Raw genomic sequence first — 18,782 nt, 5'->3', positions numbered from 1 at the left:
ACCAGTTGGAGATGTAAAAGTGCGCACAAGGAAGAGTATGAGATGATTCGTGGGTTTTGAAACATCGTGGTCTCGTGAAATAAGGTCACTCGGGATGAGTGCGGATTTGAATTCGTGATGTAATGAATGGGACTATTATCATTTCTAAGGCAAGTTGAAAACAAATTGAGAAAAGACGGGTCAGCTAACAATGGTTGAATTGGCATGATTGTGGCAATGATCAGTTCCTTCAGCGCATTGAGTTATGCATGTGATTTGTGGCGGTACGTGCGAGGCTTGACAGGAGCCGTAATTGATTGTATTTGGAGGAATTCAAGTATTATATCATGTTATATGTAGATAGATCCCGGGAGAGTTATGGTGGTTTAGACCACTACTTGAGGAGTTTATTTCCTGCGGATATGGAAATTCAGTCGCGTGTTGCAATAGTTCTCCTGAATTGAGTTAAGCAAAAGGTTGCTATATGATAAAGTGTTGGGTCTGTTAGTGGTTCAAGATTTATGATAGACTTCTTGAACTCTTGAGTATTGGCATGCTAGGTACAGTGAACGACATGTGAATATGGAAGTTGAGTATCAAGGTTGCAGTTCGATTTTGACAAAACTGTCACAAGCTCGGACGAGCAGAAAAAGGATTTAGAGGTTTAAAGCAAGCTGGTATTGTCTTCAGTGTCACCTGAGATTGGTGTTATGTGTAAGAGGCTTTGTGTATTGATTTGCGGATCCTTGATTCTCCTTACAGTATTAGTATGGCCGGTGGAATGGATGTGCAGACTTTTTATCTGTTGCGGAAGGTCGTGGGAGCGTATTCCACGGGAAGATTGTATAAGTGTGACAAGTAGTCACATGATTGATTATATATTTAACAAACAAGTATGAAGATTGTGGAGGTATCGCTAATTCGAGAATTTATGCCTGGAGGGCGCTCGATTAATTTGGTCATGGATTGTGGAAGTTTGTTCCGGTTATGATGGTTGTTCTTGTGTGTTATGGGAAAAAGGGTTATTATGGATCCTTGAAAGGTTATTAGCCTATTACGGTGCGATCAGAATCGGCTTGAGGTCTGTGGATGGATTTAAATATGAATACGGGCTTTATATCAGGCCGAACGTATTCATTCCAGCATAAACGCTCCCTATGGAGGAGTATTCGGACGTTGGATGTCGTTTCGTCGTCAGTTATTTCATGTAATAGTATATTGTGCAGTGTGAGTTGTGAAACGACTTGATAAATTTCTTATGTGTTGAGGTTCCGTGTAGCGATGGTGTTATGTAAGCAGGATGGCTCTCGAGATTCAGATCATATGTCGCACCTTAGTTGTGCTTGAGTTTTGTAGCGTATGGCGCTGTCGGTCCTTCCAGGGATGGTGTTATGCACTTAGCGTGCTTGTGTCCGATATTCAGATGTTTTGTAGTAATTATCATTCTAGCTCGGTAAGTATTTCCTTATAGATTCTTTTTCTGCGGATCGGGTGGCACGCCTCCACGGGTATGTTGTTTGGATCGGGTTGCACGCCGCAACAATGTGATATTGAGTACAGTCCCCTATATTCTATTTGGTGTGTTTTGTGTCCCATTTTCTGAGGAAGGTTCATGACACCTTTTCAGTTGTCTAATTAGTTACGCGGGTTGAGTAGTTCTTTCCAGAGTTCTTTTTTCTTATGTATCACATTCCAGTTTGTAGCATGTTGGCGCATTGTTGGCGTCATACGAGACCTTGGTTAGGGTTTGAGGTAGCTTATTTCATGTGTAGTTTATACTGGGTGAGACGAGACTATTGGACCTGAAATTAGTGCAATCAGAATTATATAAGGTATATTAAAGAATAAAACATCGCTATTCAGCTCCGAATGAGATAATGGTCCTTGTCAGAAGGATAAACTCAGTAAATTATTAACTCGGCAGTTGGTTATGAATTTCTACATATTTCTTCCATCGTGGAAGCATTGCGAGAGTTGGAACATGACTTATATGTATCATGAGATGTGTTGCGGACACCAGACTCATGGAATCTCGACTATTGTTATCGAGTATGTTATTTTGGGCATGTGAATGGTGCGATGCATGGTTTAAATTCAACCAAGGTATGCAATCCTGTATTGGTGCATCGTGTATTGATTGATATAGTGTGGTGGAAAATTCTGGATGTTAGAATTTGGCTCTAAAGCTTATTTGCCAAAATAAAGGGGAGAATCTTCAGATTGGCTCGAGCTAATGTGCTCAACTGGGTGTGGTAGCACGGGTAGGTGCACGAGGTGTTAAACAATGATTTTGTACAACTCAAGAACAGTCCTTAGCACGTTCGAGAACGAACGTATATTTAAGTGGGAGAGAATGTAATGACCCAACCTGTCATTTTTAACTTTTAGAACCACGTTCCCTAAAATAAAACTCCCTGAATGTGCTTTTATTGATTTATAACTTGCGGAGATGGTTGGTTCGGAATTTGGAAGTGTTCGGGTTGAAATCGGAACACTTGGTTCCTTAAGTTAGCCTTAAAAGGCTAAGTTTGACTTCGGTCAACATTATGTGCAAACGACTCCGGAATAGAATTTTGATGATTCCAACAGCTCCGTATGGTGATTTTGGACTTAGGAGCATGATCGGAACCTTATTTGGAAGTCCATAGTGAAATTAGGCTTGAAATGGCTAAAATAGGAATTTAAAGTTTGGAAGTTTGACCAGGGAGTTGACTTTTTGATACCGGGGTTGGAATCCAGTTCTGAAAATTTTCACAGCTCCGTTATGTCATTTATGACTTGTGTGCAAAATTTGAGGTCAATCGGACTTGATTTGATAGGTTTCGACTTCGAATGTAGAAGTTGGAAATTTTAAGTTTCATTAAGCCTGAATTGGAGCATAATTCGTGGTTTTAGCATCATTTTATGTGATTTGAGGTTTCAAATAAGTTCGTTTGATATTTTAGAACTTGTGGTATATTTGGTTGAGGTCCCGAGGGCCTCAGGTGAGTTTCTGATGGTTAACGGATCAAAAAATTGGACTTAAAGAGTTGCTGCAATTTTTCTCTTCTGCTGGAAATTCTAGGTTGTGATCGAGCCCAAGATCGAGCCCAAGATCGAGCTCCCATGATCGAGCTCCCATGATCGAGTCCTCATGATCGAGCTCCCATGATCGGACTCCCTGATCGAGCTCCCATGATCGAGCTCCCATGATCGGACTCCCTGATCGAGCTCCCATGATCGAGCTCCCATGATCGGACTCCCTGATCGAGCTCCCTGATCGAGCTCCCTGATTGTACTCGACAAATCTGTAAGTTATAAAAATAGGGGCATTCGACCCATTTGCCATTTTTGACAAACTTGAGCTTGAGCAGAGGCGACGTTTGACAGATTTTCAAGGAAAGATATTGTGGTAAGTGATTCCAACTCGGATTTGGTCTATATACACAAATATATCAATGTTTTGACCATTTAATTAGTATTTTGAGATTGAAATTTGGGAAAATATTAGAAATCTCCTAGAAACGAATTTTTGAGATTTCGGTATCGATTCAGAGTTGGATTTGAGTGAAATTGGTATAGTTAGACTCGTAATTGAATGGGTTATCGGATTTTATAACTTTCCCAGATTCCGATAAGTGGGCCCCACTGGCAAATTTTTAATTAATTTCGGGAGTTTTAATGAAAATGTAATATTTTCTTATAGAAGTGATTCCTATAAAATTTAGTGATGGTATCGAATTATTGTTGGTTAGATTCGAGCCAATCGAAGTTGGATAATCGAGGAAAAGGCCTACTAGTGGATTAAATTGGAGCAAGACGAGGTAAGTCTCTTGTCTAATCTTGTGAGAGGGAAATTTACCCCATATGTGATTAAATTAAATAATTGTTGTTAATTGCGGGGGCTACGTACACACGAGGTGACGAGAGTCCGTGCGTAGCTACTTTTAATGCTAAAGTACGGGTAGTTTAGGACTTAAAGCATGAATTACTTGTGTAAATTATATTCTTTATTAATTAAATTATTTGATGTATATATATTGTGAATTGTTATGAAAGGTAGTAAAAGATGAAATTTTCAAATGCTTAATTTTTGTTTAGATTAATTAATTGTTGAAATAAATTGTTATCCTCTCGAATAAATTTTATATTAAATACCCTTATTCCGGAGGTACATAAGAAAATGTCTTCCTTTCTTATGGATCGGGCCGAACGCCTCGGCAGGATATATACATCGTACCGCATGTCCCTCGGCAGTGTACACAATACTCTGGATTGGACCGAACGATCTCGGTAGAAATCGTGCTTAATAATAATAATTACATGATACTTTGATAGTTTATTGCAGCTTGCGAAGCTAATTGATAAATTGGAAATCTTTAGAATTTAAAGAATTATTATTCCTGCTTGTTAAGGAATTATTGTTATTCCTGTAAATGAGACTAATTGATAAATTAAAAATTTATTGAAATTGAAGGAATTTAATTAATATATTGAGAATTGTTGCATTTGAAGGAATTTAATTATTTCTGCTGGTTAAGTAAATTATTATAAATTCTGTGAATCATGCTCATTTAGATATTCTAGTTTTATTTTAATTTTTATTATTGACCCATAGTGAGTGTCAAAGTTGGCCATCTCGTCTCTGTAACGACCCAACCAGTTGTTTTGACTTTTAAAACCTCGTCCTCCTAAATAAAACTTCTTGTATGTGCTTTAATGATCTATGACTTGCGGGGATGGTTGGTTCGGGATTTGAAAGTGTTTGGGTTGAAATCGGAACACTTGGTTCCTTAAGTTCGCTTTAAAAGGTCAAGTTTGACTTTGGTCAATATTTTGAGCAAACGGACTCGGATCAGTATTTTAACAATTTTGATAGGTCCGTATCGTGATTTGGGAGTTGGGCGTATGCCCGAAATCAAATTCCGAGGTCCCTAGCCCGAGATATGGAATTTTGATGAAAAATTAAAAATTTATGTTCAAATAGTGACCGATGTCGAATTATATTTAAAACGACCCCGGAATAGAATTTTAATGATTCCAACAATTCCGTATGGTGATTTTGGACTTAGGAGCGTGTTCGAAATTTTATTTGGAAGTCCGTCATTAAATTATGCTTGAAATGGCTAAAAACAAGAATTTAAGTTTGGAAGTTTCACCGGGGAGTTGACTTTTTGATACCGGAGTCGGAATCCAGTTCTGAAAATTTTTCATAACTCTGTTATGTCATTTATGACTTGTGTGCAAAATTTGAGGTCAATCGGACTTGATTTGATAGGTTTCGACATCGAATGTAGAAGTTGTAAATTCTTGAGTTTCATTAAGCTTGAATTGAGGTGTGATTTGTGATTTTAGCGTTGTTTGACTTGATTTGAGATTTCAAATAAGTTCGTATGATATTTTAGAACTTGTTGGTGTATTGGGTTTGAGGTCCCGAGGGCCTCAGGTGAGTTTCGGATGGTTAACGAATCAAAAGTGGGACTTAGCTACTGCAAAAGCTGCTGCAATTTTTCTGCTGAAAATGCTGTCAAAATCGGGCTCCCTGACAAATCGGGCTCCCTGACAAATCCAGTTCCCTGATAAATCGGGCTCCCTAACAAATCTAGCTCCTTGACAAATCGGGCTCCCTGAAAAATCGGGCTCCCTAACAGATCTGTAAGTTATAAAAACAGGGGGGCTTTGTCCCATTTGCCATTTTTGACGAATTGGAGCTTGAGGAGAAGCGATTTTGATATATTTTCAAGGAAAAATATTGGGGTAAGTGATTCTAACTTGGATTTGGTCAATATACACGAATATATCATTGTCTTCACCATTTAATTAGTGTTTTGAGATTAAAATTTGGGAAAATTTTAGAACTCTCATAGAAACGAATTTTTGAGATTTCGGTGTCGATCCGGAGTCGGATTTGAATAAAACTGGTATGGTTGGACTCGTTATTGAATGGATTTTCGGATTTCATAACTTTCGTCGGATTCCGAGATGTGGGACCCACAGACGAATTTTAATTAAATTTGATATTTTAATAAAAATGTAGTATTTTCTTATAGAAGTGATTCCTATAAATTTTAGTGATTGTATCGAATTATTGTTGGTTAGATTCGAGCCAATCAAAGTTGGATAATCGAGGAAATGGCCTTCTAGTGGATTAAATTGGAGCAAATTGTGGTAAGTCTCTTGTCTAATCTTGTGAGGGGGAAATTTACCTCATAGGTGATTAAATTAATATTTGTTGCTAGTTGCGGGAGGCTACGTACGCACGAAGTGACGAGAGTCCGTGTGTAATTACTATTAATGCTAAATTCCGGGTAGTTTAGGACTCAAAGCATGAATTACTTGTGTAAATTATATTCTTTATTAATTAAAATATTTGATGTATATATTGTGAATTGTTATGAAAGGTAGCAAAAGATAAAATTTTCATGTGCTTAATTTTTATTTAGATTAATTAATTATTGAAATAAATTGTTATCCTCTAGAATAAATTTTACAATAAATACTCTCATTCCGGAGGTACATAAGAAAATGTCATCCTTTCTTGTGGAGCGGGCTGAACGCCTCGGCAGGATAGATGCATCTATGGATCGTGCCGCACGTCCCTCGACAGTGTACACGAAACTCTTGGATCGGGAAGTACGACCTCGACAGAAATCATGCTTAATAATAATAATAATTACTCGATACTTGGGCTGTTTATTACAGCTTGTAAAGCTATTTGATAAGTTGAAAATTTATTGAAATTGAATTGCCGCTTGTAAAGCTATTTGATAAATTAAAATTTTTATTGAATTTGAAAGATTTAATTAATAGATTAGAAATTATTTGAATTGAAGGAATTTAATTAATATATTGAGAATTATTGGAATTGAAGGAATTTAATTATTTCTGCTGGTTCAATAAAATTATTGTTATTTCTGCTATTTAATTGAGGGGAACAACTATGACTTCAAAAATATTAAAGTGAGAATTTATTTATTATTTATTGTTGGCTTGTCTGACAGCGGTGTCCGGCGCCATCACGACCTTTATGGATTTTGGGTCGTGACAGTCTCTACCACTTCGAGATTAGGCTTGATACTTACTGGGTACACGTTGTTTACGTACTCATACTACACTTGCTACACATTTTATTGTGCAGGCACAAATATGTCTAGCAACCTTGTGGGCGCAGAGGTGTGGTTAAAATGCGGGGACTTAAGTGAGCTGCATTCTATATTGCAATCTGTAACCAACATAGTCTCCTTTAGAGTTATTTATATTTTCCTATCTAATTTGTATTCTAGACAGATGCTGTATTTTATTTTTAATTCCTTAGTAAATGCTCATGCACTTGTGACACCGATTTTGGGAACGATTACGAATTGTTTAGAAATTTAGTTGCTAAAAATATTTATCATTTACTCTATGAGTTCTATCTTTGCTGTTTCATTAGAGAAATTTTGATTTCAAAAATACTAAATGTGTAATTAAGTGAAGTTTGTATTGTTGGATTGCCTGATAGCGGTGTCCGGCGTCATCACGACCTTTAGGTGAGATTGGGTCGTGACATATAACTTGTAAACTATCGGGGTCAAATGGTTTTGTGGATTATTATAATTTATTTTTTAGTTTTATGACTCTATTTCTTTACTTTTTTTTTACATACGAGAGATTTACTTTTACACTTAAGAGATCTGAAAAGGACACTTTCTTAATTTTAACATGGTAAATACCCATGAAAGCTCATTTCCTCCCATATATAAACATTACATTAGTTCAAATGTGAATTTTAAAATAAGTATTCAATTTATGATAAAAAAGGATTCTTCTGATACAAGTTGTATATGTTGAGTTAGTTTTATCAAAGGTCATTCGATTAATTCTTAATTTTACAAAAGTCATTTATCTATTTTTCGTGACTTAAAATCATGGCTCAAACCCTACAAAATTTCTACCAAAAAACTGAAATGTCACAAAGTTTAGTGACAAAAAATTATACTTATATGTCACATCCGCTTAAAATGGACCATATCCAATTTAAACATGTCACATCCGCTTAAAATGGATCATATCCAATTTAAACATATTTCCTCTGAACCCAACTTGACCCACAATCCAAATGAGTTAAAGATAAAAAATCATCCTTTCTTTCTCCTCCTAATAAAATACACCCTCACCATCCGATTCCTCATCACTCAAAATCACTATGAAATTCCTTAAGATAATTCTACTAAAAAACTGCCCAGATTTCAAAAATATATTTTGTAAATATTATGGATTAAGCTTATCACGAGTTAATCCATTTTTTTCATGAGAAGTTTTCATATATTTCTACAGCGAAAAATAAAAGTTTTCAATCACGAACACTTACAACATATTTCGACATGCACAAACTCGCTCAATTTTTATATTTATAAAAAAGTCAAATAACGAGGAATTTTTGTTGCAACAACAAACATTCACAAACTACTACGGGAAAAGTACAGAAATAGCCAATTTAAACTCAAACTTACCAACCTCTAGCCCAAAATTAGACACTTACCAAAAGTAGCCGAAAATTAGAGATACACGCAAGGAAGGATTCTTCCATCCTAGAATCACGCTAAAGATCTTCCTTCATTCCTTGTTTTTCAAGCGTATCAATTTCATAGAGGCCTACATTCTGTAATGTAATGACCCAACCAGTCATTCTAACTTTTAGAACTCCGTTTTCTAAAATAAAACTCCCCGAATATGCTTTTATTGATTTATGACTTGCAGGGATGGTTGGTTCGAAATTTGGAAGTGATCGGGTTGAAATCGAAACACTTGGTTCCTTAAGTCTACCTTAAAATGTCAAGTTTAACTTCGGTCAATATTTTGAAGAAACGACCCCGAAATTGGGAATTGACGGTTCCAGTAGCTCCGTACGGTGATTTTGGACTTAGGAGCGTGTTCATAATTGTATTTGAAAGTCCGTAATTAAATTAGGCTTGAAATGGCTAAACAAGAATTTAAGTTTGGAAGTTTGACCGGGGAGTTGACTTTTTGATATCGGGGTTGGAATCCAGTTCTGAAAATTTTTATAGCTCCGTTATATCATTTATGACTTGTGTGCAAAATTTGAGGTCAATCGGAGTTGAATTGATGGGTTTCGGTACATAATGTAGAAGTTGGAAATCTTAAGTTTCGTTAAACATGAATTGGGGGATGATTCGTGATTTTAGCATTGTTTGGTGTGATTTGAGGGTTCGACTAAGTTCGTATGATGTTTTGGGACTCGTTGGTATAATTGGTCGAGGTCCCGAGGGGCTCGGGTGAGTTTCGGACGACTAACGGATCACTTTTGGCCTTTGGAACACTCCTGATAATTGCTGATATTTTCTTCTGGTATCCTTATACGCGATCGCGTAAGTTGGTCTGCGATCGCATAGAGTAATTTAGGCAGAGATGGATTTGTTCTACGCGATCGCCTGAATGGGGTTGCGATCGCGTAGGGTTAATTTGGGCAGCTGGGAATTTGTTCACTGCGATAGCGTGACATTGTTTGCGATCGCTTAGGGGAAATTTGAGAGGAAGCTAGGCCACGCGTTTGTGCTACGCGATCGCGTAGGGTTAATGTTTGGGCAGAAAAAATTTGTGCTACGCGATCGTATGAGGAAGTTCGCGATCGCGTAGAAGAAATCACTGGGCAGATAGTTTAAGTTCTGAAAATGGGACTTAGGCGATTCTTTGGAGATTTTCAGAAAAAATAACGGGGTAAGTGTTCTTAACTCAATATTGGTTAAATTATCCGAATCCATCGCTATTTTTATTATTTAATTGGTGAATTGAGTTGGAAAAGTTTGAAAACCCTCTTGGATATATTTGAGGGCCGAATGTTAGAGGAATTTAGTGATTTTTGTATGGGTGGCCTCGTGGTTGAGTGGGCGTTCATATTTCATAACTTTCACCGGATTCCGAGACGTGGGTCCCACAGATGAATTTTTAATTAATTTTGAAATTTTTATTAAAAATGTAGTATTTTCTTATAGAATTGATTCCTATAATTTTTAGTGATTGTATCGAATTATTTTTGGCTAGATTCGAGCCAGACAGAGTTGGATAATCGTGGAAAAGGCCTTCTAGTGGATTAAATTGGAGCAAGACAAGGTAAGTTTCTTGTCTAATCTTGTGAGGGGGAAATTACCTCATAGGTGATTAAAATTAAATAATTATTGCTAATTATGGGGGCTACGTACGCACGAGGTGACGAGAGATCGTGCGTAGCTACTATTAATGCTAAAGTCCAGGTAATTTAGGACTCAAAGCATGCATTACTTGTGTAAATTATATTCTTTGATTAATTAATATTAATTGATATATATGAATATATTGTGAATTGTTATAAAGATATTAAAGGGTGAAAATCTCATATGCTTGATTTTCTGTTTAAATCAATTAATTATTAAAAGAAATTGTTCTTCCTCCTGAACTTATCTTAAAATAAATATACTCTTTTTCCGGAGGCACATAAGAAAATGTCTTCCTTTTATGTGGAGCAGGCCGAACGCCTCGATAGGAAAGATGTATCTATGGATTGCGCCGCACGTCCTTCGACAGTGTACACGACACTCTGGATCGGGCCGTACGTCCTCAGCAGAAATCGTGCTTAATAATAATAATTACACGATACGTTAATACTTTATTTCAGCTTGCGAAGCTAATTGATAAATTGAAAAATCCTTGGAATTTAATGAATTATTATTCTTGCTTGTTAAGGAATTAATTATTATTCCTGTAAATGAGATTTAATTTATAAATTAAAAGTTTATTGAAATTGAATTGCAACTTGTAAAGCTATTTGATAAATTGGAAGTTTTATTGAAATTGCATGATTTAAATAAATAAATTGGAAAATTATTGCATTTGAAGGATTTTTATTATTTCTGCTAATTGAATAAAATTATTGTTAACTATGTGAACCATGTTGATTTGAATAATTACAATTTATTTCAATTATTATTATTGACCATAGTGAGTGTCAAAGTCGGCTGTCTCGTCTCTATCACTTCGAGATTAGGCTTGATACTTACTGGGTACACGTTATTTTTGTACTCATACTGCACTTGCTGCACATTTTATTATGCAGGTATATATATGTATAGCGGCCTTGTGGGCGCAGAGGTGTGGTTAATAATTGTGGAGACATAGGTGAGTTGCATTCTATATTACGATCCACAGCTAACAGAGTCTCCTTTAGAGTTATTATGCCTACATTTCCTTCCTATTCAATCTTATGCGACGTGAAGTGCTTGTTATAAATTGGGGATCGAGGAAATTGTTTTATGGTACTACAGATGTAGTACATGATGCTCCTCCCTGTGTAATTAATTGGGCTATTGTCGTCGCCTTACGAAAGGCCGCTCTGTCATTTCAAATTAAGTATCAGTACTACCTAAGGTTTTGAGATTTGGCATTGATTATTATGACGATTCATGCGTATTTATCACATAGTGTTTTTGTAATGGTAGAATGGCTGTCTATGTGTCAGGGCAGTAAACGACTTGAAATAAGGTTTTTCTCAGTACATGATTCAGAGGTTCCATGTTTTATTTCCAGCAGAGAAAAAGGCAATCGGGCTATGAATGTTCAGGTTTGGGGTTGATAGAGTAACGAAGCCTGATATTTTCGAGTATGGTAGAGTTCTCAATTTTGATGTGGTATCATCGCCTTGTAAAATGTGTTAAGGTTCACCGGTGTTATAGTTTTCTTCAACTCGCCTTTACGACGGGGTGTTAGGAATTTGTATAAGGGAAATAGTTGTTAGAGATCGCGGTGTGCAGTGATTCAGGATCAAAGCAGCGTTTCTAGTGTTGATGTCTCAAGAAGGATGATCGTCAGAAAGGTTTAAAGTTGGTAACGAGCTATTGGTTCAAGTGATATAGAGACAGATTTTGAGTAAAAACAACAACTAGGCAGTGAAGGATGAGGAAGGACATGTGGTAGGTGCCTTGCGGTGGTTAGGCTCCGAAAAGGCGAAGTGTAAGAAAACAGAAGCAGAGTAGTTACTTAAAGGAGATGGTTGACCAAAGTGAGAGAGTGCCAAGGTAGCACATGGGTTACGTGGTAGGATGATTACACATCTTAAGGAACGTTTGGAGTAATTTGGGATGTAGAATGGACAATGACTAGGTCTACGGACTTAAGTTGTAATATTTGCTTCTATATTGAGAAAGATTGGATACAACAGGAGTGAGTTGCTTTATATGAAGAAGGATACAACATGACTTTGGATTGGAAGGTATTGTCGCACCTCTAGTTGACGTCCATGAGGAGTGAACGGACTGGTGCAACTGGTGAATGAGCCTGGACTCAGGATGATCTTCTGATTTCGTAGTAATTGCACTCAGTGCAGCGACGTTGGAATATGTCAGCATGTAATTTCCACAGGTGGGTTATCTCCTTTGAGCGGGTTAGCGGCCGCATGGTGTTGACGAAGCCTCTGCGAAGAATTCTATTGGCTACCCAGTAAGAGATTTAATATGTAAATATGGCCAGTGGTTCGGAGTGTTATTAAAGGTTAATAGAAGGTTTTCGAGAAATTTGGCAAGTTGCGTGTGCAGGATCATGTCAACGATGAAGAAAGAATCTCGGTGGATTCCAGAGTTATGTAATTGTAGCTTCAAGCTAAGTGGGAGAGCCCCACCATCTACAATTAGATTTCATAGTTGTCTATTTGTGAGGTTCCTAGTTATCTGTGTATTGGTGGGTCATTGCAACTAAGGGAAGAAAACACCAGTGGTAATTTTAGCAAAGGATTTGGGGAATGTGTGCCATATTTGGCCTTATCGATTCATATTCATGTTATGGAAGACTTAGAGTTTATGCTTTGTGTAGATGTAATGCATAGGGAAAGTGAGACAGTCGGGTGTTTCCTTGAGAAAGTGTCCATGTGCTAGGAGGGCCTTGTAGTTGATCATGTTTGGGAGCAAGTCAGAGCAAGTGACTCTCAATAATAGTCTTAGCGGGTTCAAAAATTTAAAGTGCGATGTCTAAGGATTTCGAGTTCATAGTATGGTTGAGTATCGAGCTTTTGCAGCAGATTATGAAACGGGGCTTGGAGTACTCTGCGTTATCTTCAGGTTGTTGTGTAGAAATAGAGAAACGGAATAAAATAACTTCGGATTCATAAAAGAAGTATCAGAATGAGTGTACCAATTGAAGATGTAAAAAGTGCGCACAAGAAGGGATATGAGATAATTAGTGGGTTTTGAAATAGCATGGTCTCGTGAAATAAGGTCACTTGGTATGAGTGCGGATTTGAGTTTGTGATGTAATGAATGGTGCTATTATTATTTCTAAGGCAAGTTGAGAGTAAATTGAGAAAAGACGGATCGACTAACAATGGTTGAATCAGCACGATGGTGGCAATGATCAGTTCCTTCAGCATATTGAATTATGCATGTGATTTGTGGCGGTACATACGAGGCTTGACGACCGCCATAATTGATTTTATTTGGAGGAATTCAAGTATTATGACATGTTATGTGTAGAGGGATCCCAGAAGAATTATGGTGGTTTAGACCACTACTTGAGGTTGGTATTTTCTACGGATATGGGAATTCAGTCACGTGTTGCAATGGTTCTCTTAAAATGAGTTAAGGAGAAGGTTTCTATATGATGAAGTGTTTACCCTATTAGTGGTTCGGGAGTTATGATGGAATTCTTGTACTCCTGCGCATTGGCATGGTTAAGTGCACTAAGTAGCATGGGATTCGAAAGTTGAGGATTTAAGATTTCGGTTCGGTGTTGACAAGGATGTCATGAGCTCGAATGAGCAGGAAATGGATTTAGATGTTTAAAGTAAGATGGTATTATTTTTGGCATCATCTAAGGTCAATGTCAGGTGTAAGAGACCTTGTGTATTGATTTGTGGATTCTTGATATGCTTTACAGCATTAGTGTAACCGGTAGCATGGATGCGCAAACTTGTTACCTGGTACGGAAGGTCGTGGGAGCGTGTCTCACAGAAAGATTGTGTAAGAGTGACATGTAGTCACTTTATTGAGTGAAGATTGAAACCAAGTATAAAGATTGTGGTAATATCGCTGCTTCGAGAATTTATGCCTGGAGGGCGCTCAGTTCATTTGGTTGTGGACTGTGGAAGTTTGAGAAAATAACCCCGGAACTGAGATTTGACGGTTCCAATAGCTTCGTATTGTGATTCTGGACTTAGGAGTGTGTTCAGAAATTTTATTTGAAAGTCCGTAGTTAAATTAGGTTTGAAATGGCTAAAATAAGAATTTAAGTTTGGAAGTTTGACCGGGCAGTTGAGTTTTTGATATCGGGGTCGGAATCCAGTTCCAAAAATTTTCATAGCTCCGTTATGTCATTTATGACTTGTGTGCAAAATTTGAGGTCAATCAGACTTGAATTGATAGGTTTCGGTACATAATGTAGAAGTTGGAAATCTTAAGTTTCATTAAGCTTGAATTGGGGGATGATTCGTGGTTTTAGCGTTGTTTGGTGTGATTTGAGGGTTCGACTAAATTCGTATGATGTTTAGGGACTTGTTGGTATAATTGGTCGAGGTCCCGAGGGGCTCGGGTGAGTTTCAGACGACTAACGGATCACTTTTGGCCTTTGGAAAACTGCTGATAACTCTGGTATTTTCTTCTGATATCCTTATACGCGATCGCGTAAGTTGGTCTGCGATCGCGTAGAGTAATTTAGGCAGAGGTGGATTTATTCTACGCGATCGCCTGAATGGGGTTGCGATCGCGTATGGTTAATTTGGGCAGCTGTGAATTTGTTCACTACGATCGCGTGGACACGTCCGCGATCGCGTAGGATTAGACAATGTGTGTATCGCAATCGCATGGCATTGTTTGCGATCGCGTAGGGGAAATTTGAGAGGATGTTGGGCCACGCGTTTGTGCTACGTGATCGCGTGAAGAGGGATGCGATCGCGTAGAGTCAGAACCTGGTGCATCACGATCGCGTGTGACTTGATGCGATCACGTAGGGTTAATGTTTGGGCATAAAACATTTTTGCTACGCGGTCGCGTGAGGAAGTTCACGATCGCGTAGAAGAAATCGCTGGGCAGAGAGTTTAAGTTCTGAAAATGGGACTTCGTCCTATTTTCCATTTTTTAACAATTTGGAGCTCGAATTTAGGCGATTTTTGGGAGTTTTATCTTTACAATTTCATTGAAGAAATTTTTATTTCAAAAATACTAAAAAGGGTAATTAAGTTAATTGATTATGGTTGGCTTGCCTGACAGTGGTGTCCGGCGCCATCACGACCTTTTTGGATTTTGGGTCGTGACATGTAAATCACGACATTCTCTCCCAAAAAATTCTCAAAAGTAGCTCCAAATTTCTCTCAAAAATCGATCAATTTCACTGTTGAAGCAGCAATTTCATTTCACGATTTCTCTGTAGATACAGCTTTGATGAAGGAACTACGAACTACAATCAAAATCAATCAAGGAATTAGTGAGTTTTGACCTAATTTCTGCTACTTCAATGGCAAATTTACCAATTTTATTCAATATGGTGGCTGATAGAATGTTGACAACAGTTTTGTGGATTACAATGTCGATGCTGTATTAGGGGTGTACAAAGGAAACCGATAAACTGCATCAAACCGATAATCCGAGTCAAACCGAGAAAAAAACCTAACTATGGTTTGGTTTGATTTGGTTTGGTGTTAGAAAATAAAATTCGACCATAATTGGTTTGGTTTGGTTTTTACTAGAAAAAGATAAACCGAAACCAAACCAATCCGACCTTACATGTATACAAATTTTAAAAATATTTTATACATAAAAATAATTATTATAATGTAATTTATAACTATTTTTTAAACTTTTTCATAATTCACTCTTTTAATGTACTATTTTAAACTAGAACTTAGAATTTTTGAATGGTCAAATATGTTTTATAGCTCATAAAAGTTAGTGACTCAAATAAAGCCCAAAGCAAAATAAATCAATACTAATGCTAAAGAAAATCAATCAATACTATGAAGTAGGAATGACAATAGTATTGTATATTTATTCTTTTAGTTTTGCATTGGTTTAGATAGTGAAAATGCATAACTTATTTTTATCATTATTTAGTCATGTAATTAATACTTAGTACTTATTTTAGCATGACTTAGTAATTTTAGATTATGTTTATTTTCATTATGTCTTATTAATTAACAATATTTATTTTATGCGACTTGTTGAGTATTTTAGTATAATCATGAATCATCTCACATTATTTTGTATTATTTTCTTGGAAAATATCTTATATAGTTTTATCCTACTAGGACCTAAGAAATATTAGAGAACACATTATATATATTTATGCTATGAAGATTTTATCGGGATTTGTTTTTCCAAAAAAATAGAAAAACCCGAGAAAAACCGAGATTGAAAAATCTGACTTTTGTTGGTTTGGTTTATAGATTTAAAAATCCAAGAAAATTGGTTTAGTTTGATAATTGAAAAACCCGAACCAACCCGACTTATGTACACTCTAGCTGTAATACTTACTCCAAATATAAGTTTTGAAGATTTTGTAAACGTGATTTTAAAACAGCTTATGATAGATATTTCATTGAATGTTATTAAACCAAGTACACTGTCCAAAACGGTTCTCCACCAATAGTGATACATAATAATATGGGTGTATGTGTATATCTTGAGCTGAAAAAAGCTCGGAAGTTACAATGTATCCTCTTTGTATAATATCGAGTGAAAAAGATATGGACATGATCTGCTATAATTCAAATTCTGTTGTGATTTCCTCAGAATGTGTACAAAGCTCAGTTATACAGGAGAGATACAATGATGATACAATTAATATGATTGAGTTTGAGGATGGAGAAGACCGACAAGATACATAATCTGATGAAAATATAATAACAACTGACCCTCAACACATAGATGTAGAAGAAGGTCAAATTTATAAAGACAAGGTTACGATAGTCAAAGTCATGGAGCACTTGACAGTAAAGGAAAAATTTCAGTTTAAGGCGCATATATCAAGTGAAAGCACGTATCAAAATATTTACTATATTATTATGTATATCAATGTATATCGTAGTTGATGTTAGAAGCATAATTATGCAGAAAATAAGTTGTTGCTTGTAAGTCTGTTGCTGTACACTTTTAAGTTGTGGTTGTCACCGTGTAGTACTGTATAGTCGTTGTATTTTTTCATCTAGTATTGTTGATGTCAGTATTTATCATTATATATCATTGTATTTCATGTCGTCTGTTTATTGATGGAAAAGTTTATATTCTTGTCGTAGGTACTGCCTAGTATGCATCAACAACAACTGCAATTGTTGTTTTAAGTCTTCGAGCCTGAAAAAAGTAAAACTTTTCAAGGTTAGAAATTTCAGCAAATTGCACTCATGCCCGCTGAAAGACAGATCTTACGCACAACGTCAAGCTACTGCAAAACTTATCGACAGTCTTCTGATACACAATGCAAGCATGGATATCGAAGGAATATGCAGTTCAACTACTGAGAGGGAACCCGAGCGAATCATATGAAAAGCTGCCAAGCTACTTTTATATGCTGGTTCTTACAAATCCTATATCGGTGGTAAGTTTGAAAAAGCAAAGTAAGACCTGTTCATGTATGCTTTTGTTGCACTATATCCGTATATAAAAGGATGGCAATATTGCAAATCGATTATTGTTGTAGATGGAACCTTTCTTAAATCGACATACAAAGGAACATTATTGATAGCATCTACACAAGATCCAACAGGTAAAAATAAGAATAATAATACAAATATATATATATATATATATATATATATATATATATATATATATATAATGATTCAATTTATTAGGTAGTATCCTACCACTCGCATATGCCATAGTAGAATCAGAGAATAATGCTTCCTGAAAGTGATTTTTCGCGACGTTCAAGGATGTATTTGGGGAAAGGGAGAGAATGTGCATAGTCACGGACATACATGAAGGTATTGAAAAGGCAGCGGAAACATTGAATCCACAAGTGCCTCACTGTGTTTGCATATGGCATCTATGGAATAATGTAAAAATATTTACAAGAAGAACCATTTGTAGCTCAAAGACATATTCTTTGCTATGGCCAAAGCATACAGAGTCGAGAAGTTTGTTTACCACATGGCATATGTAGAGAGAATTGATAAGAGGGTCAAAGATTACTTAATCAACGTTGGGTATGAAAGATAGTCCAGAGCACATGCCATTGTCAACAGAACATTGACAATGACTTCAAATATTGCGGAGTCGATTAATGCAGCGCTCAAGACTGCTAGGGAACTCCCAGTACTGCCTTTGCTGGAACCAAAATAATGCAATAGAGTCATTTACTGATCTTGAAAAAAAATATGATACAATGCTGATGGACAATCTCGAATTGTCATATCGGATGAAGGTATGACTAGAATCTGTAGATACTTATGTATATAATAAGTAATCATGCCGAATTCACGGATCTGTTATATCTTGAACCCTTTATGTGCTTCTGTTAAACTAGTGTCAACCTGCACGACGCTGGGAGACCAAATTGATTAAAGCTAACATTTTCTAATATTCATTGTTTGCACAAAAGTAATATTATAGTGTTCAAGTAATAAAGGGTCTTATCTCTGTTACCCAAGGCTTCAAGTTTTCTGTTTCTTTTCAAAGCTGGTTGGTCTACCTCCATTCTCCGTTTCTTTTGGGGCATGCGAGAAATTAGTCATTATGTAAGCATACTGTTCAACTTTTAGGTGACTACCAACATGTATATAAGGCTTTCAATTTAATGTAGCATCTATACCTACCCCACTGCTGAAATATTAGTTGGTTTGACATGATATTAAGCTATTGTGAATCTTGTAGGCT

The sequence above is a fragment of the Nicotiana tomentosiformis genome, chromosome 2 (genome assembly GCF_000390325.3).
Source record: "Nicotiana tomentosiformis chromosome 2, ASM39032v3, whole genome shotgun sequence".
NCBI lineage: Eukaryota > Viridiplantae > Streptophyta > Magnoliopsida > Solanales > Solanaceae > Nicotiana > Nicotiana tomentosiformis.
This window is presented reverse-complemented; position numbering follows the sequence as displayed.